The following is a 21,539-nucleotide window of genomic DNA, read 5'->3' as shown; positions in this document are numbered from 1 at the left end:
GGTGAGGGGAGCAAGGAGACCTGAGGTTAAGTTGTCTGCCCTCCTGGGGGAAGGGTGGACTCAAAGTTAGAAAAAAAGCTTAATAATAGAGAATTAAGAAATATATTTTTCCATGTGTAAATTCACAGATTGAGATTCTTACCCTCCATGGTATTTTTTAATTTTTATTATTTATTTATTTTTGTCTTTTTAGGGCCTCTCCCGAGGCATATGGAGGTTCCCAGGCCACGGGTTGAATCGGAGCTACAGCTGCCGGGCTACACCACAGCCACAGCCAAGCCAGATCCAAGCTGTGTCTGCGACCCACACCACAGCTCACAGCAACGCCGCATCCTCAACCCACGGACTGAGGCCAGGGATCGAACCAGCGACCTCATGGTTATTAGTTGGATTTGTTTCCACTGAGCTACTATGGGAACTCCATAAAAAAGGTTATCATTACAATGGAAGCTCCAGACTTAAAAATTGTCACACTGACCCCATCCATTTATATCCACTCGAGACACGTCATATTAAATTTCAGGTGACAGTATTCTAAAAGCTAGTTGCTATATGCACAAGTAAAAGTTATGGTTAAAAGTTACACTCTGGGAGAAAGCAAGGCATAGTGGATAGGAATGAGGAATCTGGATTCAAATTCAAGCTTGCCACTCTCCAGCTATGTGACTTTCAATGTGTCTCTCCGTGCCCGTTTTCTCATCTTTAAAAGTACACAAAACTTCAAGGACTAAATAAGATAACATGTATAAATAATTTAGGAATGCACACATTACTAGCTCTTAGTAAGTTAATAATTATTACTACTGTGATCTCAGTAGTTACTCAAACACTCCGTTTTACTAATGTTTACTTACCACTAACATGTAATGCACAGCAGAAGGCATTCATGCAGAAATGAATAAAGCATTCATTTTTTTCTAAGCAGCTGGTTGGACATTGACCAAGAAATCCATTTCTTCTTTTTCTTTGGGCATTCAGCTAGACTACATTTCTTTGCACCCTTGCGGCGAAGTTCTAGGCAATGATTTGTGATGTCGTTCTCAAGCTAGGGTTTTTAAGAGGCAGGGTGTTATTTTCATTTGTTCATTGTTTGTTTTTGGCCACACCTGCCACGTGCTGACATTCCTTGGCCAGCGATCAAACCTGCATCATAGCTATAACCAGAACCACAGCAGTGACAAGGCTGAATCCTTAACCTGCTGAACCATGAGGGAACTCCCAAGAGGCAGAGGTTTTTTTGCCTTTTTTTTTTTTTTTTTTTAAGGGCTACACCCTCAGCATATGGAAGTTCCCAGGCTAGGGATTGAATTGGAGCTATGGCTGCCAGCCTACACCTCAGCCACAGCAACACCAAATCAGAGCCAAGTGCTTGACTTACACCACAGCTCCCGGCAACACCGGATCCTTAACCCTTTGAGCGAGGCCAGGGATCAAACTCACATCCTCATGGATACTAGTTGGGTTCGTTAACCGCTTAAGCCATGAAGGGAACTCCAAGAGGCAGAATTTTAAGAGGCAGTGTTTTATTGTTTTATTTTTTTATTATTTATTTATTTTTTTTGTCTTTTTACCTTTTTCTAGGGCCACACCCTCAGCATGTGGAAGTTCCCAGGCTAGGGGTCTAAGCTGCCGGCCTCCATCACAGCCACAGCAAATCAGGATAGGTCTGTGACCTACCCACAGCTCATGGCAACGCCTGATCCTCAACCCACTGAGCAAGGCCAGGGATCAAACCTGCAACCTCGTGGTTCCTAGTTGGATTCGTTAACCACTGAGCCACGACAGAAACTCCAAGAGGCAGGGTTTGAAAAACATTTTTTTAAAAATTATAGTTGATTGATAAAGTTCTGTCAATTTCTGCTGTACAGCAAAGTGACCCAGTTGTAGGGGTGTGTGTGTGTGTGTGTGTATGTATGTACACACACATTCTTTTTCTGGGAGGCAGGGTTCTTAAGTGCCCTTTTCATACTTGTTCCCCTTTTAGTGTCTTGAGCAGAAGATGACAAAGCCCTAGGAAATGACACAGTCAAAAAATGGATGGAGCCTGGGTTCCTGAATGGCCACGTAAGAGAGAGCTGCCAAACAGTATCTCCCTCACACTGAATTGTGGGAAGGAAATTTCTGTGGTCTTTGAGCCATTTATACTTTTTTGAGGGGCTGTTTGTTATAGCAGCTAGTGTTATCCAAATTAATATCCTCTTCTCTTCATTCTAACTGAGATGGAATGCATGGAAAAGATAAATACTTGCAATCAAATATGTTGTCTAGTTGGATTCAGATTTTTGGGAGACTAGAAAAATGGGATCCTTTTACATCTTGTTTGTTCACTGAAGCCAGACCCCTCCCTGATCCTTCTGGTCTCCCCATTGTATTTCACCCTGGGCAGTGTTTCTCTCCACCTTTTCCTCCATGTTTTCTTTGTTATTAGAGATTCCAGGCAGCAGTGTCCTCACTCAATCATGAATGGCTTCTGCTAGCAGTGCCGGCCCCTTTCGATATCTGGGTCATGCTTTGTGTGTCTTTCTGCATTACTGTGAGAAGGAGCTCTTCCTGACTCTTTGGTTCCTTTCCAAATGATCAGTTGGCAATTTGTACAATAAAAGGTTGGTCTTCCAACAGTCCATAAATAATGTGACTCACTCATCAAAGGAATTTCATAGTACACAAGGCACTTAACCAGTTTCATTTAATGCAAGGTTTTATTGTTATTTTTGGAAAATAATTATTTTTATTTTTGTTTTCTTTTTTTTAGAGTGGAGTTGATTTACAGTGTTGTGTCAGTTTCTGCTGTACAGCATAGTGATCCAGTCATACATACATATATATATATATGCATTCTTTTTCTCATGTTATCTTCCATCACGGTCTGTCCCAGTAGACTGGTTATAGTTTCCTGTACTATACAGCAAGACTTCATTGCTCATCCATTCTAAATGTAATAGTTTGCATCTACCAACCCCAAACCCGGAGTCCATCCCACTTCCTCCCCCCACTTCCCCTCCAGCAACCACAAGTCTGTTCTCTATGTCTGAGAGTCTGTTTCTATTTTGTAGATAGGATCATTTGTGTCATATTTTAGATTCCACATATAAGTGATATCATGTGGTATTTGTCTTTCTCTTTCTTTTTTCTTTTCTTTTCTTTTTTGTTTTGTCTTGTCTTTTTGCCATTTTCTTGGGCCACTCTTGCGGCATATGGAGGTTCCCAGGCTAGGGGTCTAATCGGAGCTGTAGCCCCCGGCCTGTGCCAGAGCCACAGCAACGCCAGATCCAAGCTGTGTCTGCGACCTACACCGCAGCTCATGGTAACACTGGATCGTTAATCCACTGAGCAGGGCCAGGGATCAAACCGAAACCTCATGGTTCCTAGTCGGATTTGTTAACCACTGCGCCACAACGGGAACTCCTGTCTTTCTCTTTCTTACTTCACTTAGTATGAGAGTCTTAGTTCCATCCATGTTGCTGCAAATCAGATTAATTTGTTCTTTTTTATGGGTGAGTTGTATTGCATTGCGTATATGTACCACATCTTAATCCATTTGTCTGTCAATGGACATTTAGGTTGTTTCCATGTCTTGGCTATTGTGAATTAGTACTGCAATGAACATAGGGATGCATGTATCTTTTTGAATGAAAGTTTTGTCTGGATATATGCTCAGGGGTGGGATCGCTGGATCATATGGTAGTTCTATATTTAGTTTTCTGAGGAACCTCCATATTGTTTTCCATAGTGGTTGTACCAATTTACATTTTCACTAACAGAGAAGGAAGGTACCCTTTTCTCCATACCCTCTCTGGCATTTGTTTTTTGAGACTTGTTAATGCAGAAAACACTCAAAAATTCCAGGTTAACTGTATATCTACTTCTTGAGACAAAATACCTTACTTTCAATCTTTCTAGAATGAAAGGCCTACACCTTCACTAAGCGGCAAAGCCAGGTAGTAGTTCCCATAACATTTTTTTCTTTTTCTTTTTTTTTTTTCGCTGCCACGTGTCTTATGGAGGCCGGGGATCAGATCCCAGCCACAGCTGTGGCCCGCCCTGCAGCTGCGGCAATGTCAGACCCTTTAATCCTGTGTGCCAGACCGGGGATCAAACCTGCATCCTTGGGCTCTGGAGATGGTGCTAATCCTGTTGCACCACAGTTGCAACTCCCCTACAGGATTTTATCACCATCCTCCAACCTAACTTATGGATTTGACAGAGACACTTCTTAGGATACAAACAAACACACATTTAACAAATCTATATCTGGGCCCTAGACTGGCCTATCCAGAGTGGGCTCAAGCAAAGATGGATTCTGAGGGTGCTGCTCTGATTCTGGGCAGCACAGGAAGACCTGGCTTGGGTCAGTTCCAGTTCGGCCTTGCTCCAGGCTCTGTCTGGAGGCCTCCCTAATGGCAAGTGTGGGTGCTGTCTGGTTCTCTCCCTTCTCCAGGGCACTGCCAACCTGCAGCCTTGGCTTGGAAAGTATAATAACACAACTAAAAACAAATCACAGGCACATTTTTACCTGGAGTTGCCAACTGTCCTGGGTTGACTGTTCTCATCCAATAAGCAAGCCTGAATCTAGAGAAAAATAAGCACTTCAAAAACATTTGGGAGTTTTTTTCTCTCTCTCTTTCGCTCTTAAACTTCCCAAACCTGAAACCAGAGAGGGCAGTACTTCTTAGGTTGCTGCAGATAGATTCAAGTGCCTACCCTGATAACATTTGCTATTAGAACTTCATTTTACATTTTAAAATAATATTCCAACTCTGAAAAAAAAGTCATTCTTTTGGCACGTTTTCGAGAAATAAATGCTTACCATGTGAGATTTTAGAAAAAAGGGAAATTAGTCACTCAATACTTTAAAGCGTCCAGCAACTTCTAAGTCCCTGGAAAAATCAACACAAGGCAGACCTCTTGCAGATTTCTTAACTTTTCTATTCTCCTAGGAATGCCAATCTCTCAGCTGGCTGGAACACCATTTGTGAGCCAGGATTGGCCCAAACCGAATTGTGGTTTTTCATTTCTCTATAGCAATAGCATTCAATGTGGTAATAACAGCCACAGCGTAAAGTGTACCCTCTAAAGCTGGGCAGAGTGGGATCTGGCACACAGATATTTTTCTGACCTGCTCTGTAGAGGGTGTCATGTTCTGGCCAGTCACTACTGTAGTAGTGACCACCCACTGGGCAAAGAACTTATGGGAGAAGCTATGTATTCTCCAGCCCAGAACTACTCTCTGGTTTGGCAGAGTAGGGCACCAAGGAAAAGCACAGACTTAAGTGCCAAAGAGCCTCCCTCATATCACATCTCTGCCCTGAACCTACCACAGTGGGAAGGCTCACCAGCCACTTACAATCCATTTACCAGCCTGATGGAGAGGAAGATCACAGGATCTTAGTGCTGGCTGGAGATGGACAACTGTCATTGTTGTAGCCCCTTCTCGAGGTGCCCTTATCAGAAAGCAGTGAGGGTAATTCTGCCAGTGGGCAGAGATGCAAGCAGCATACTTGGTGGCTCACTTTATAAAGAGGGAGAAGCGACCCAAGATTCAGATTGATATGAATTCTTGGACAAGGGTGAATGGCTTGATTGCTTGAGCAAGGAACCAGCTTGGAAGGTCCACGGTAAGGAAATCTGGGGGAGAGGCATGAGGATGAGGCAAGTCTATGGTTGTGGGCACAAAGTGCATATATCTTTGTATTTTACCTTAATGCTCACCGGAGAACTCTGGAGCACTCAACCACAAGGTAACAAGGTGTCTCATCTTGGGGATGTGGACAAATAGAGATGAGCCCTGGGGAGACCAGACCACCCACTTGGTGGCAGAATGATTTCAATTTTAATATGTCCTTACCAGAATTGATGCCTTCCCTACCCATATGTCTCTATTTTTTTTCTTGCTTTTTTTTAGGGCTGCACCCGTGGCATATGGAAATTTCCTGGCTGAGGGTTGAATCAGAGCTACAGATGCTGGCCTACACCACAGCTCATGGCAACGTCAGATCCTTAACCCTCTGAGTGAGGCCAGGGATTGAACCCACATCCTCATAGAAACTAGTCTGGCTTGTTATTGTTCAGCCACAACAGGAACTTTCTGTATGTCTCTATTAATACTACCACCCAAGGGCTCAGAGAATTCTTGATCTATTAAAAACGGCATCCTGGGAGTTCCCTGGTGGCTCTGCAGGCTAAGGATCTGGAACTGTCACTGCTGTGGCTCTGGTTACTGCTGTGGTGCAGGTTCAGTCCCTGGCCCTGGGAACTTCCACATGCCATGGGCAAAGCTGAAGATAATTTTTTTTTAAATGGGAATAACTGTATTACTTATCCTTGATTTTAAAAAATGGCACCCTGTGTGACCTTGGGCAGTGGGCACATGACCATGAGATCCATTGTTCTCCCCATATATCTGTTCAACCAGAAGTAACTAGTGTAATGGAACAGTGGGAGGACTGTGGGAGGCTCAGCTAGGGTTCCAGCCTTGGGGCAGTAACCTGTAGGGCAAGGGTGCTCCCCTCCAGGGTCAATACATGTACTACGTCAGTGGCTATAGTGCCATGTTACCAATAACTAGAATTCACAAGTACGGGAACAAAGTGTAGAAATGGATCCTCTCACCATCACTGCCTAGCAAGCTTGCAACTTTAGACTCTACCATTTTAAAGGTTCTGGTTTCCACAGGGGGAACACCAGGCCACAACTGAACTTGCAGCTGTGACTGCACCAGGTCATTTTAGGCTTCTCATGTCCGTGGAAGAACTGGCAAAGAAAAGAATTACTCCAAGAGTTTCCCTTATGGTTCAGTGAGTTAAGAACTGAACCATAAGGGAGTTGAGGATGCAGGTTTGATCCCTGGCCTCGCTCAGTGGGTTAAGGATCTGGCATTAACTGTGAGCTGTGGTGTAGCTTGCAGACATGGCTCGGATCTGGTGTTGCTGTGGCTGTGGTGTAGGCTGGAAGCTACAGCTCTGATTCAACTCCTAGCCTGGGAATTTCCATATGCTGCAGGTGTGGCCCTAAAAAGGAAAAAAAAAAAAAAAAAAAAAAAAAAAAAAAGGAATTACTCCATTGGTGGGCAGAATTGCCCCTGATTACCATGAAGAGTAGGGTTGATCCTATATACCAAAGATGTGGAGGAGTTGACTGGAACCCAGGGGACTCGCTTGGGTGTCTCGTGGTGCTTCCCTGCCAGGGATAACAGTGGGAAACTTCAACAGCTATGGCTTGATGAGGCCAAGGCAGTTAAAGGACTCAGGGCTGAGGTTCTGGCTCAGCCCATCAGGCAGGCAGCCTCATCCATCTAGAGGACTGGCCAAGGTGAGTGAAGTCTAGCCTGGCTGGTAGGAGGTCAGTGAGGTCTTTATCTTGGCATCTGCTTTTCAGGGAACTCAAGGAAGATCCCTAATACCTGGCACAGGATTTAGATCTAGTAGGGAGGCCCTGTGTGGTTGACTGTCTGAATCTTTTTTAAAAAATTTTTAATAGTTTATTTACAATGTTCTGTCAAATGCTGCTGTACAGCAGAGTGACCCAGTTATACACATATATACCTTCTTTTTCTTGTATTATCTTCCATCATGTTCTATCACAAGGGATTGGCTAAAGTTCCCTGTGCTATACAGCAGGACCTCATTGCTTATCTGCTCCAAATCTTTCATGAATATATGAGTGAAAAACTGTGCCCGGTAGGAAAGGTGCTCAAGTTCATTCACCCTGAGATGTGCTTAGAGATCTCAGGGTGGTCTGCATGTTTACAAGTGGCACTGCCACCCCCTGATCCGTGAGGGTCACTAACTGTTGCTTCTGTAGAACCAGGGTCTCGTGGTGAAGGCTCGCACACAGCGTTGGAAGTGCACCAAACCACCTCTGTGCTTGCTTCCCCCAAGCCACTGTGTCACCAGCAGGAACCATTATTGCTCCTTAAGAGTGACAGAAATACTGTCCTTAAGGCTTAACCATTTTCTTTTCCCCCAATAAAAAACTAATCACACATGGCTGCAATTTGGATGCTGTGTTACTTTCACACTTTATTGCTCCACACACAAGCCAGTTAGTTGAATGTTTTTGTCAATGACTGGATGAATTCAGTTTTTCAATTATCCCATGGACCTTAGTCCACCAAATTACCAAAATGAATAGCAACTGTAATCTAATTATAGTGTTGACAGTGGTCAAAGGCTCAGCTAGACGAAAAATTGCTTTCCTTCTGCCTCTTCATCTCTCTCTCTCTCTCCTGGGATCAGTTGGTAGGAGATGAATTCTCCAACCAATGAGTCAACTTCTTGAGATGCAATCATAGGCCTGGGTGGACCTGGAGGTGTTTTTGCCCAGTGCCCAATGCTGAAAGTAGAGGCTTTGCTGACAGGGTCAGAAATCTGTCAGTCTGGAGTTCCCATTGTGGCTCAGCAGTAATGAACCCGACTAGTATCCACCAGGATGTGGGTTTGATCCCTGGCCTCACTCAGTGGGTTAAGGATCTGGCATTGCTGTGGCTGTGGTGTAGGCTGGCAGCTGCAGCTCCAATTTGACCCCTAGACCAGGAACTTCCATATGCCACAGGTGCAGCCCTAAAAAGACAAAGAAAAGAAAAGAAATCTATCAGTCCTTCACTCTGTTCCCATCTTTTTTACTTTCTCTTAAATTTTGACGTTTTGAAAGCCTGTCTCATTCATTCTCAACTCTGACATTTCTAGTGCATTCTTGCATGTTAGAACTTTGGAGGCATATTGGAAGAGATTGAACCACTCAGAACAAGAGCAAACAAGTAAGCCATAACTTACCATGCCGTCACTGCTAGGGTTGAAGACTTTCTCATGGTGTCTGAAAGCATCCACAGATGTTTGTTGCCTCATTCACTTGGCTAGCTTTTCAGGCCAGGTTGTTGTTGAAGACATTTTCATTGCCCTGGCCTTTTGCTCTCATATTTAAATTAGAATACAACCTGCCTTTGGTACTGATAAAAATACGCATTTTACATCCTTACCATAAGTTCCACATAGTTCTGGGTTGCTTTGCACAACTTTATCTCTGCGTTTTATCTTTTGAACATCTCTGTAACAGTAAGTATTGTAGTTGTGCCCCAAATGAAATTTACATGTCGATCAACCTTTGGCTGCATGTTAACAATGAGTTTGTGAGATAATCACAGTGCTTTATGTGACCTAACAAGGAAGAATCCTGGATCTAGGGAGTTCCCTGCTGGCTCAGTGGCTTAAGGATCTGGCATTATCACTGCTGTGGCTATGGTTGCTGCTGTGGCATAAGTTCAATCCCTGGCCCAGGAATTTCCATGTATCATAGGTGTGGCCAAAAAATGAAAAAGAAAAAAGAATACTGAATCTAGTTAGTAGTGAAGAAAAAAGTATAAGAGTTATGTGTTCTAAAATTGAAGGTTTGACTGTTAAGACCTGAAATCATAAAACTCCTGGAAGAAAACATAGGCATTAAGCTCCTTGACCTAGGTCTTGGCAATGAGTTTTTGAATCTGACATCAAAAGGAACAAGCAAAGATAAACAAGTGGGACTACATGAAACTAAAAACTTCTGCACAGCAGAGGAAACTATCGCCAAAATGAAAAGGCAACCTACTGAATCGAAGATGATTGCAAATCATAGATCTGATAAGGGACTAATATCTAAAATATGTAAAGAATTCATACAACTCAATAACAAAACTGATTAAAAAAATAGGCAGAGGATTTGAATGAACACTTTTCTAAAAAAAAAAAAAGTACAAATGGCCAAGTACATGAAAAGATGTTCAACATCGCCAATCATCAGGAAAAGGCAAATCAAAACCACAGTGAGATGTCACCTCACACCTGGCAAAATGACTGTTAGCAAAATGACAAGAAATAACGAGTGTTGGTGAGCATGTGAAGAAAAAGGAACCCTTATTCATTGGCTGTGGGAATGTTAATTGGTGCAACCACTATGGAAAACAATATGGAGGTTCCTCAAATTAAAAATAGAACTGTCTATTCTATGTGATCAATTCCATTTCTGGGTATTTATCTGAGGAAAGCAAAAACACTAATTCAAAAAGCTATAGGCATCACCATGTTTATTGTAGCATTATTTACAATAACCAAGATATAAAAACAGCCTTAGTATTTATCAATGGATGAATGGATAAAGAAATTGTGATACACACACACACGTATACATACAATGGATTGTTATTCAGCCTTAAAAAATGAAATCTTGCTATGTGTGACAACATGGATGGACTTTGAGAGCATTATACTAAGTGAAATAAAGCAGACAGAACAAGACAAATACTGTATGATCTCTCTTATATGCAGAATCTTGAAAAAAACAAAAAAACAAAAACGGAGCACAGAAATAGAACATGTTGGTGATTGCAAGAGGTGGGAGGTGGGATGGGAGAAATGGGTGATCTTTCAAAAAATAGTTTAAATGAATTGAATTTTTAAAAGTCAAAGAGAATATGGTATTTTCCAAGTTAATATAACCACTAATATAATGTCAAAATAATGTCTAAATAGCAAGACAAAAACTAGCGAAAGGGGCAAAACAATATTTGATCCAGAAGAAGCCAAGGGATATGAGAAACGGTATGTTTAAGACAGACATAAAACACAAGATGCTTGACTTAAATCCAAATACATGGGAATTACATTACTTATAAGTGGGCCAAATAGTTCAGTAAAAATTACCAAAGATTAACCACTATACATTGCTGGTGAGAATGCAAAATGTTACAGCCACTTTGGAGAAGCTTTGGAGATTTCTTACAAAACTAAACATACTCTTACCATATGATCCAGCAATCACACTCCTTGGTATTTATCCAAAGGAACTGAAAACTTATGTCCACTCAAAACCCTGAACACAGATGTTTATAGCAGCTTTATTTATTGCTAAAGCTTGGAGGCAACCAAGATATCCTTCCATAGGTGAGTGAACAAATTTTGGTACAGCCAAACCATGGAATATTATTCAGCACTAAAAAGAAATGAGCTATTTAAGCTGTGAAAAGACTCAGAAAAATCTTAAATGCATATCACCAAGTGAAAGAAGACGATAAGAAAAGGTTACAGGGAGTTCCTGTGATGGCTTAGTGGATTAATAACCCGACAAGTATCCATTAGGATGTGGGTTCAATCCCTTGCCTCATTCAGTGGGTTAAGGATCTGGTATTGCCATGAGCTGTGGTGTAGGTTGCACATGTAGCTTGGATCCTATGTTCCTGTGGCTGTGGTGTAGGCTGGCACTGTAGCTCTGATTCAACCCCTAGCCTGAGAACTTCTATATGCCATGGGTACGACCCTAAAAAGGCAAAAAAAAAAAAAAAAAAAAAAACCTACTATTTTATTCCAACTACATGATACTCTGGAAAAGACAAAACTATGGAGACAGTAAAAGCATCAGTGTTACTGGGCGGGGGAGGAGGATGTTACCAGGGAAGGGGGAGAAGGATGAATAGGTGGAGCTCAGGGTATTTTTAGGGTAGTGACAGTATTTTGTATGAAGCTATAAGATGGATATGGTCACGTAAACTGTGGACTTCAATTAACATAGCACTACTGGTTCATCAAATGTAAAAAGCGTAGCACATTAAAACTGGGATCCAAGCTGAGTCTGCAACCTACACCACAGCTCATGGCAATGCCGGATCCTTAACCCACTGAGCAAGGCCAGGGATCGAACCTGCAATCTCATGGTTCCTAGTCAGATTCGTTAACCACTGTGCCATGACAGGAACTCCGTATTTTTATTTATTTTTTAAATTAAATTTTATTGCGGGTATAGTTGATTTACAATGTTGTATTAGTTTCAGGTATACAACAAAATGAATCATGTATTTCTTTTTCCACATAGGTTATTATAGAATCTTGCATAGACCTCCCTATGCTATACAGTAGGCCCTTGTTTTTCATGTGCTGTTTTACGTAAAGTAATGTGTATATGTTAATCCCATATGTTAATCCCAAACTCCTGATTTATCCCATCTCTTTATGTTTCCCCTTTGGTAACCATGAGTTTGATTTCGAGATCAATGAGTCTGTTTCTGCTTTGTAAACAAGTTCATTTGTATTATTTTCCAATTAGATTCCACATATAAGTGATCTCACATGATACTTGTCTTTCTCTCTCTGATCTTCTTCATTTAGTATGATACTCTCTAGGTCCATCCATGTTGCTGCAAAAGGCATTATTTCACTCTTTTTAATGGCTGAGTACTATTCCATTGTATATATGGACCACATCTTTATCCAGTCCTCTGTTGATGGATATTTAGGTTGCTTCCATGTCTTGGCTATTGTAAATGGTACAGCAGTGAATATTAGGGTGCATGTATTGGGCTTTATTATTGAGATTTGCATATTCTGGTGTAGACACCCTGAGAGGCTAGATCTTGCCTCAAGGCTGAGATCTGTCTTCCTGTAATAACCTGAGTCAGGTGTCTCTCGGGGTGGACGTGTGAGTCTGTAGGGAGGAGAAAGGCACCTCATGGGGCTGAATGCCTAAACGGTGCTCCTGGGTAGAGTGATTTCAAGGCGATTTCAGGTGGCAACCTGGAGCTGGGCAGGGAGGAATCCAGGTGAGGCCTCTATGCCCTGGAATTCTCCATGGCCAAGGTTGTCCTCCACGCTTTGTCTAGCAACGGGATGGTCTCTGTGACTATCTTTTATTGTGCTCTAGCCTTGACTGTAAACCTTCATCAGAGCTTCTAACCTTGAGACTGAAAGGCTTTGTCTGTGCTTGGGTGTGCGTGTTGAGGGAGCAGCAATCCCCTCCCAGCTGTGATGATGGTAGGTGTCCAAGAGGGCCCAGGAAGGTGAAGTTTAGGGTGAAGCTTAGAATGTTATCCTTCAAGTGCTAATCATGGGGATTGGTTTATTTTCTTATGAGAAGTGGTGCTTTCATATATAATTTCTAACAGTAGGAGATTATTTCTCAAAAAGAGCAATGGGACTGGAGTAGAAAGAATGAGAATCCATACTTCATGCAAGTGTTCAGACAGAAGATCAGCCTTGCCTACTTTTCATTGGTGCCTGGCACCTTCCCATAGGGTCTCCTATTGCTGGGACCAGCCTGCCCCTGGCAGGTCTGTTCCTGGGGAGGGTCAGTTCCAACCTGTATTTGGATAACATGCTGGGTCCTGCCCTCCCCCGCTCTGGCCTCACGAGGTGCCCGTTGTTCCAGGGTATGTGTTAGCGAGCTGAGTTGCAGAGGGAGGAAAACTGTCCCCAGGCGAGGAGTGAAGCAGCAGCCCTAAGTGCCAGGGTCAGTTCACCAAGCTGCCAGTTCTTGCTGCAGAAAAGATGGGGAAAATGCAGTGCTTATGATTCTGTCACCTGTGATGAAAAACGGAAACAGGAAAAGGTAATTCTGGGGCTCTGTAATTTCCAAACACCATAGCCATGGAGCCAAAAAGTGAGAGCAGGTGATTTTGAGCAGATGATTGTTCACACCCCTGGAGGAGTGTGTGCAGTGGTGCTGGTGGCTCCAAAGCTGCTCTCAGCCAAAGCCCAGGGCTGGGGTGGGCAGATGGCTTTAGTGGACTTTAAGGTTTTTTCCACTGAAAGAACTCTCCAATGGATTATGGGTTAAAAAAAAAAAAAAAAAAAAAGGTAACAGCTTTCTCTTGGCTGATTCTCAAGCTCTCTCTCTTCCATTCTATGCATCTATTATCTATGTATCTATATTTCTCTCTCTCCTTCCTTCTTTCTTTTCTTCCTTCCTTTCTCCTTCTCTCCCTCCCTCTCTCCCTTGTCCCCTTCTCCTTCTTTCACTCCCTCCCTCCCTTCCTTTCTTCCTTCCATCCTTCCTTCTTTACATCCATCCATCCCTTAATTTTTTTTTTTTTTTTTTATCTCTCGGAGAAGCACTAGGGTCTATATGAAGGTGCTGGTCATTGTTCCTTGTGCCTGTTGATTCAGGCCTCTTGGTATACTTCACCCAGTGAAGCTGTAGATGTAGGGTTGAAATTGCTGCAATACTGGTATAAAATGATTATTTCTTTGTAGAGTGTCAATTAAGTGGCATCTTATAGGACCTGAAATCTGGACTCTCTTATCAAGTGGACCCCAAACTATACCTTTGGAGTAAAAGGAGCTTATTTTAAAATAGTATTGTGCAAATGGAGGCATAGCAATTAGTTATTTAGGAACAAGTTACTATTATCATCAAAAGCAGTGTATCTATAGAACATATGACCATTGTACATGCCGATTAAGCAAGAGAAAAATGAATATTTTATTAATTTTCCTATCTATGAACATCGTAGTGGAAGGTTGGAGCGGAAATCTTTTTTGGGTGTGGAATTATAGATTTTTAAGAATGTGTCAGCAAGTCCACTGGGGACTCTCTTGTTTTTTGTCTGTTTGAGCGGTTATTTCCCAGAGCATCAGGCTTCTGTGCTTTTCCTCTTTTGCTGTTTCTTCTCAGGTGTCAGTAAGTGGGACCTGGGGATGCCCTCCTGCAGCTGAGTTTAGCAAGCCTCCCCCATATCCCTCTGACCTTCAGTTCCCTTTTAGTTGGCTTTTTGGAGTTTGGTTGAAGTTCCAGGAGAGATGCTTCTGGTGGGATTTGTATGGAGCAAAAACACAATATTTGTATAGATCATGAAGGGGGAGGTAGAACCTGTGAAGGAACTGCTCAGGATGGGGGCCAGAGCTGTTCTATGTGTCCAAGCATCCATCCATCCATCCATCCATGCATCCATCTTTCCATCTGTCCATCATTCATCTGCCCCTGAAACAAAGGGAGATCACAAATTCTTTGATTTTGGAGATATCTAAATTCATTTTATTCATTTTGGGTACGTATGATGTATGCACATAAAAAGCTAAAGATTGGTGTTTTCAAACTTTTTTTTAAAAAAACAATGAACCTCAAATGGAACCTCATGTGAAATCAATATGCAGCCATCTAGATGTTGCTACAGTTGCTTGGCAGATACCCTCCTTCCAACCCTATGCATCTTTTCAGGATCCCTGAGCTCCCTGCAGCACAGTTTACAGACTTCTATGCTTTGTATGAAACAGTATTGATGATGTGGTCCCTTTATGGGTCTTGGGGGCATTAAGGGAAGGGAGAGCCCATTGGGGCCCAGAGATGTTCGAGGTTGTGTCTTTAAAGAGAGAGCGTGCCTTGAAAGGGGAGTCATGTTTGGACCCATGAAGGGAGGGGGGACACACCAAGTGGCAGGAGAGAGGCCAGGGATCATATGAGTACAGGTGGGGAGGGGGTGTCATTCAGGATCCAATAAGAGAATGATGGCACCCTCAGCTGCGGAATTGAAGAGGGGGTAATAACTGACAAATGTGCAGACAGGTTTAGGGAAAACAATAAAAGATGTGCGGAATCTTGGTGTTAGTGGCAGCTGTGAACCACCTCTAGGGCCAAGAGGAGGTTGCCACTCCTGAAGGCAGAGGGAGAGCTGGATTGTCTGACAGAGGTGGGCCTTTGATAGAGGGATGTAGCCTGTCCCCGGTGACCTTCAGGGAGGAAGCCATGGAAACCAACACCCCATGTCACTCTGTCCCACCAGTGCTTCTCATTGTCCAAATCAACTTTGGGAAGCCTCTACCTTCCTAAGCCCAGAGAATGGTGGAGGAAGGAGCTGGAGGGACAAATAGAAAATAACCACATGGAGAGCTGTTGAGTTAGAGCCTAAAGCCTTGTATCAGTTAGCTCTTATTCCTGTAATGCTGTGTAATAAACAACCCCCAAATCACAGTGGAATGTATATCACAGTACATATTTATTCTCACTGGTTTGTGGATTGTCCATGTGGCTCTGCTGCAGGTGCTGAAGGTGGAGCTGGCTCTGCTTCTTGTTGCAGGTCTGTCTTGGCTGGGACAGCTTTGTTCCATGTGTGTTCACTCTAGAGCCCAGACCTCAGGGGCAGCAGCTCCTTAGGAGAAGCCCTCGTTAAGGTGATGGCAGATGTGCAAGAGGGAAAACACAATTACCCAAGAATTTACCAAGTCTTCAGTCACATGATATCCACCAGTATTGGCCAAAGCAAGTCACATGGCTGAGCCCAAGTCAAGGGGCCTGGAAGGTACCCTCCTCCCAGAGAGACAAGAGAATGGCAAATGGGTAGATTCAGGGAGGTACAAAGATTGGAACCATTACTTCAATCCACCAGTCTCCATGGGAGGGTGAAGTAGAAAATACGGTTGACCCTGGAACAACTTGGGGTGATGGATACCAACCCTCTGCACATAACTTGTAGTCCTCTCTCCATATATACCATTTGGTTCCTCTGTATCCATGCTGTCATATCAATGGATTCAACAAACTGTGGATTGTGTGGTACTGTGGTCTGCATTTATTGAAAAAATCTGCAAATAAATGGATACATACAGTTCCAACCCATGTTGTTCAAGGGTCAACTCTTTGTTGTACAGGAGGGGAACTGCCGTGGGGGGCTTTGGAAATACAACTCCTATTTACACCCCTCCTACTCATCCCCACTCCTCCTTTTGTCAGAATGTTTAGCTTAGCAGGTGACTGTATTTCACAGCTAAAGGCTATATTCCCCAGCCTCCCTTGCTGAAGTAAAGCTATGTGATGAAGTTCTGGACAAAGAGATGTAAGTGGAAAGGATTATACAATTTCTGCCCTTACAGGGATTCACTTCTTTTCCCACCTCTCCCTCAAGCCTGCTTCCTGGAATGTGGGTGTAGTGTTGAGCCCTCCTGGACCTTGCAGATGAGGGTGATGGCTTCAGGATGGCAGAGTGGGAAGACAGAATGGTGGCTCCCTGGGCAGCTTATGTTCACATAGTTAGGTGGAGGGTAAGAAGCCTCCATCATATTTAGGCTGCTCTCATTTTGGGTTTTTATTTCAGCAGCCAAATCTGTAATTAGTGCAAAAGGATAGGAGCCTCTACTCTGAGACCCAGTGGAAGGGATAACACAGAAAGAGGTACAAATGCTTTCAGTATTTACTGGACTAAAAGAGAAGCAGTATCGCAATTAAAATTTTTCTCCTTGTTAACTCCTGTCTGGTATTTTGGAAGAAGGCACTAGGAGTGACTTCCTTTCAATTATCGATGGAAAGTCTCCCTAATGATAACAGGCTGAGCAATGCCAGTTCTGAATCAGTTCTGGACCAGTGCTGGTTTTGTCCAGGAGCAGAGGGCCTGGTGGGAGAGAAAGACAAGGGAGGGAGCTATTTGCTGCTTGTTTGAATAGGTCTCAAAACCAGAAAATGGAGGGCAGGATTCAAACCTGGGTTTATTTGGCTCCAAAGCTCATCTCCTTTCATTGGACACTAATTATATCAGACAACTCTGTGAAAGGTCCAGTTACTCTGGAATCTAGGGTAGTTTCTCCAAACTGGACCTCTTTGGCCAGCCACAGCATGGGCACCAGATGGACTTCTGCTTCTTTGCTCACTGATAATGAAGGGATTGGTCCAGTATTTTTTTTTTTTTTGTAATGGCCACACCTGTGACATTTGCAAGTTCCCAGGTCAGGGATTGAATCTGTATAACCAATGCTGGATTCTTTAACTGACTGCGCTGGGCCAGGAATTGAACCCACACCTCTGCAGTGTCCAGAGCTACTACAGTCAAATTCTTAACCTATTGCACCATAGCGGGAACTCTAGGTCTAGAACTTTTATCTCAAGTGCACAAATCGGGAGTCCTCCATTATTTCCCTGTCTCTATATAGAGAGACTTGGTGGCTTGACTGATTTCTTGTGGCAAAAAACCAAAATACAACGCAGAAAGCCCAGACTCTCAGGATACTCTTGGAGCACAGGTGACAGCATGGTGGGGTGGAAGCTAGGTGGCATGGGTTCAAATTGCAGTACTTGGAGAATTATTTAACCTGTCTAATCTTCAGTTTCCTTCCCTAGGGGTTGGAGATAGTATATGCCGAGTTCGTAACCCATAAGAGATGCTATTATGGGGGCTGTTGTGGAGCCACTGCTTTGTGCTGGGTTTTGTCAGGCCTGGCCTAGCTCCTTTGCTCTCAGGCCTAGGAACTGATTTTAAGAATCTTATAAATTCCTTGCAGCTTGCAGGCATGATTTAGTGGGTCATGGCAATGAGTGATGATTAAAGAATACAGCAAAGTCTGGCACCAAAGATTGGAAGACTGGCCAAAGGACAATTCTCCACCCCTGGCCAAAAGGATTAGAGTGAGACCCTTTGGTCAAGCCCCTTTAATGACCTGTATGGACCAACAGTTGGCAGGCGTGTCCTCACTGGCAGCTGCCTCCTGCCCAGGTTGCATAGGTGATCCCTGTTTTACAAACTCGAGGCCCCTCAGTCCTTGGGGGAAGACTAAAGGCTGAGACATCATCCTGGCTGTGGCAGGCAGGGCGGGACTGAAACAGTTCATTCGTAGACTCATTCATTGAGAAATTGGAAAACCAGGAGCTCTGCTTCTGGAGAATTAAAGCACCCCTGCTTAAGCCTGCTTTTCTTTGGACTTTTGCCCACCTGGTGTAACCCGGGCAGGCTACGTACTTATTTGAACAAGGATATCTAGGAAGAGAGGAAAAAGGATGAATGGATGGAGCAAAATCTCTTTAACATCTGCTTTGTGATTTATAAAAGAAGCGTGTCGTCATGCCATTAAGGGATTCTTTCCAGGAAAATAAAGCTACCATGCAAAGAAATGCCTTCTTTGAAACCTTTGAAAGATGGCAAAAGTTCACCTGTACTTCTAGAACCATTGAATATAACTGTAAGGAAAGAGATACTTCATTACAATGCCATTTAGAAAAGGTTTCTAAAACTTTTCCTTGACTCAGGACCGTATTTTGATAAATAGCATGAATCTGTTTTGCCAGCTGATTCTCTTCAATCAATCTTCCGCCCATAATATGTATATTACACATATACCCAATATAGTGGATGTAGAATAACTATTATCCACATAAATTCCTTCATTTCTCCTGCTTGGCTTCTCCCATTCAACAGTTCTTTTAATATTTCATGGCTGACTGGCCACATTCACCTTTCTCCTCCTCCTTTTTTTTTTTTTTTTTTTGCCACACCTGTGGCATAGGGAGGTTCCCAGGCTAGGGGTCTAATGGGAGCTCAGCCACTGGCCCACACCACAGCCACAGGAATGACAGATCCAAGCTACATCTGCAACCTATACCACAGCTCATGGCAACGCCTGATCCTTAACCCCCTGAGCAAGGCCAGGGATCGAACCCACGTCCTCACGGATACTAGTTGGGTTTGTTACCTCTGAGCCACTACAGGAACTCCCACCTTTCTCTTCTTAGTTCAGTAATGTTTAGGCCTCTCAGCTAATCTGTAGATCATCAACGCAGTGAAAGGGTTTTCTTCTGTATTACCTAGAGCACTTGTGTGTAGCATTCAGCACAGCAAGAAGAATTAGTTCTTTCTTTGGGGTGCCTTTGTTGGGAAAGGATTCAGGCTAGAAATGATGCTTGAGCTGAATCTTAAAGGTGGTACTTTCTTTTTTTTATTTTGTCTTTTTAGGGCTGCACCTGAGGCATATGGAGGTTCCCAGGCTAGGGGTCTAACTGGAGCTGTAGCTGCAGGCCCACACCACTGCCACAGCAACATGGGATCCGAGCCGCATCTGTGGCCTACACCACAGCTCACAGCAATGCTGGATCCTTAACCCACTGAGTGAGGCCAGGGATTGAACCTGCATCTTCATGGATGCCAGTCAGATTCGTTTCTACTGCGCCACAATGGGATCTCCAAAGGTGGTACTTTCAAGGTACAAAAGATAGGGAAGGGAAATCCAGGTAGGATATAGGGGTAAGAAAAAGCCTGGAGGAAACTGCAGATGGCTTGTAAGGGTGTTCTGGCACATGCCGAACGAGGGCAGAGTTGCAGCTGGAGGAAAGGCTGCAGGTGTGGCTGGGAACCTGGTCACCAGGGCCTCATCTCCCCTGCATGTAGGTCCTACGGGCAACTCCAAAAATCTTAAACTGGGGCTAAGGGTTAGGATGGAGTTAGATTTGGGGACATAAAAACAAGGAACCTGGTTAGATTTGCATGACAGTGATGTGGGCAAGGGGCAAGTCTTCAAATTAGCCTCAGTTTCTGCATTTCTTAAGTAGAGAAAAAGGTTTCACACCAAGATTAGAAGAGATAATGTATATGAAAGTGCTAAATACATTTACACTTTTATTATTATTGTTGTTGTTGTTGGCCTCACCCGTAGCACGTGGAAGTTCGTGGGCCAGGGATCAAACCTGAGCCGCAGAAGTGACAGTGCTAGATCCTCAACCACTAGGCCACTAGGGAACTCCACTTTTATTATTGTTATTATTACTACTACTCTTGTTATTATTAGACTTCTTTGAGCCATAAATGAGTTAATATACTTTTTCAATAAGAGATCGGCTTTGGAATTCCCATCGTGGCTCAGTGGAAACGAATCTAACTAGCATCCATGAGGACACAGGTTCGATCCCTGGTCTCGCTTAGTGGGTTAAGGATCTGGTATTGCCGTGAGCTGTGGTGTAGTTCGTGGATGTGGCTTGGATCCCGCATTGCTGTGACTGTGGTGTAGGCCAGCAGCTGCAGCTCCAATTAGACCCCTAGCCTGGGAACCTCCATATGCCACAGATGTGGCCCTAAAAACACACACACACACACACACAAAAGGGATCAGTTTTGACATCTGAGGCAAAATACACATGCTTAGTATTGTTACCTGATTTATAGATGCACATGATTTATGTAGCTTTCTACTTCCTTAAACATCTGGTTTTTCAATGGGAGCGGGTATTACTATTTGTTGTCTGCTTTAGTTTAAACTCTAACTGCTGAAACTGGAAAGATATGGAAAGAGTTTGAACATTGATCACAGAAGGGGAAAAGAAAGGGAGTTTTCTTTCTGGTCATGCATTCATTTTTTCAAAAGGGTTTTAAAAAGCAAAACCATTTCCATCTTCTCATAGCTACTCAGGTGCCTGAAGAATTCATGACATTAGACTTCCCCAGTCTCTCTTCCCAGAAGAGCATCACTTGTGAGGAGGTGAATAGAAACCTGTGATATAAATAGCTAAAGATACAGAGGAGTATATTAAGCATCTCATAATGAGATTTTAATTTGTTATTTATTTATTTATTTATTTACTTTTGGTTGCACCCATGGTATATGACAGTTCCTAGGCCAGGAAGTGAATCTGAGCCGCAGCTTCGACCTGTCACAGCTGCAGCAACGCTGGATCCTTAACCCGCGGCACCACAGCAGGAACTCCTCATCTGTGGGTTATTAAGATGGAACCTGCTTCCTAAAGAAAATTAGAACCTTTTCAAAGTTTGAGTCTGAATCCTGCCTCACTCCTTGGTAATGACGTGACCCAGGAAATGATGTCATGTCCCTCAGTGCCCCCATCCCCGTCTATAAAATGCTTCTTAGGGTTGCTGGGAGGATGACATGAGATCTGACTGAAGCCTGACAAGTAAGAAGTGCTGGGTAAACTATTATTAGGGCTGGGCAAGAAGCACTTCAGCTGGCATCAGACATTTAATTTCAAGCTGCTCCTGAACGTGAATCTTAACTGACCCACCTAAAAAACTGGAAGAGGATGCAAAAAAGGATAGAGTATAG

At 43.3% G+C, this 21,539-nt stretch overlaps 1 long non-coding RNA gene across 2 annotated transcripts in view; it reads left to right on the top strand.

The window, feature by feature from the left end:
• LOC110261178 overlaps positions 1-21,539 on the top strand; it is a 58,388-nt gene that overhangs the window by 18,621 nt on the left and 18,228 nt on the right. The gene's annotated exons all lie outside the window — the stretch shown is intronic.

This window comes from Sus scrofa, chromosome 6, assembly GCF_000003025.6.
Source record: "Sus scrofa isolate TJ Tabasco breed Duroc chromosome 6, Sscrofa11.1, whole genome shotgun sequence".
Lineage (NCBI taxonomy): Eukaryota > Metazoa > Chordata > Mammalia > Artiodactyla > Suidae > Sus > Sus scrofa.
Note: the sequence above shows the minus strand (reverse complement) of the source record. Positions and strands in the feature narration are given on the sequence as shown.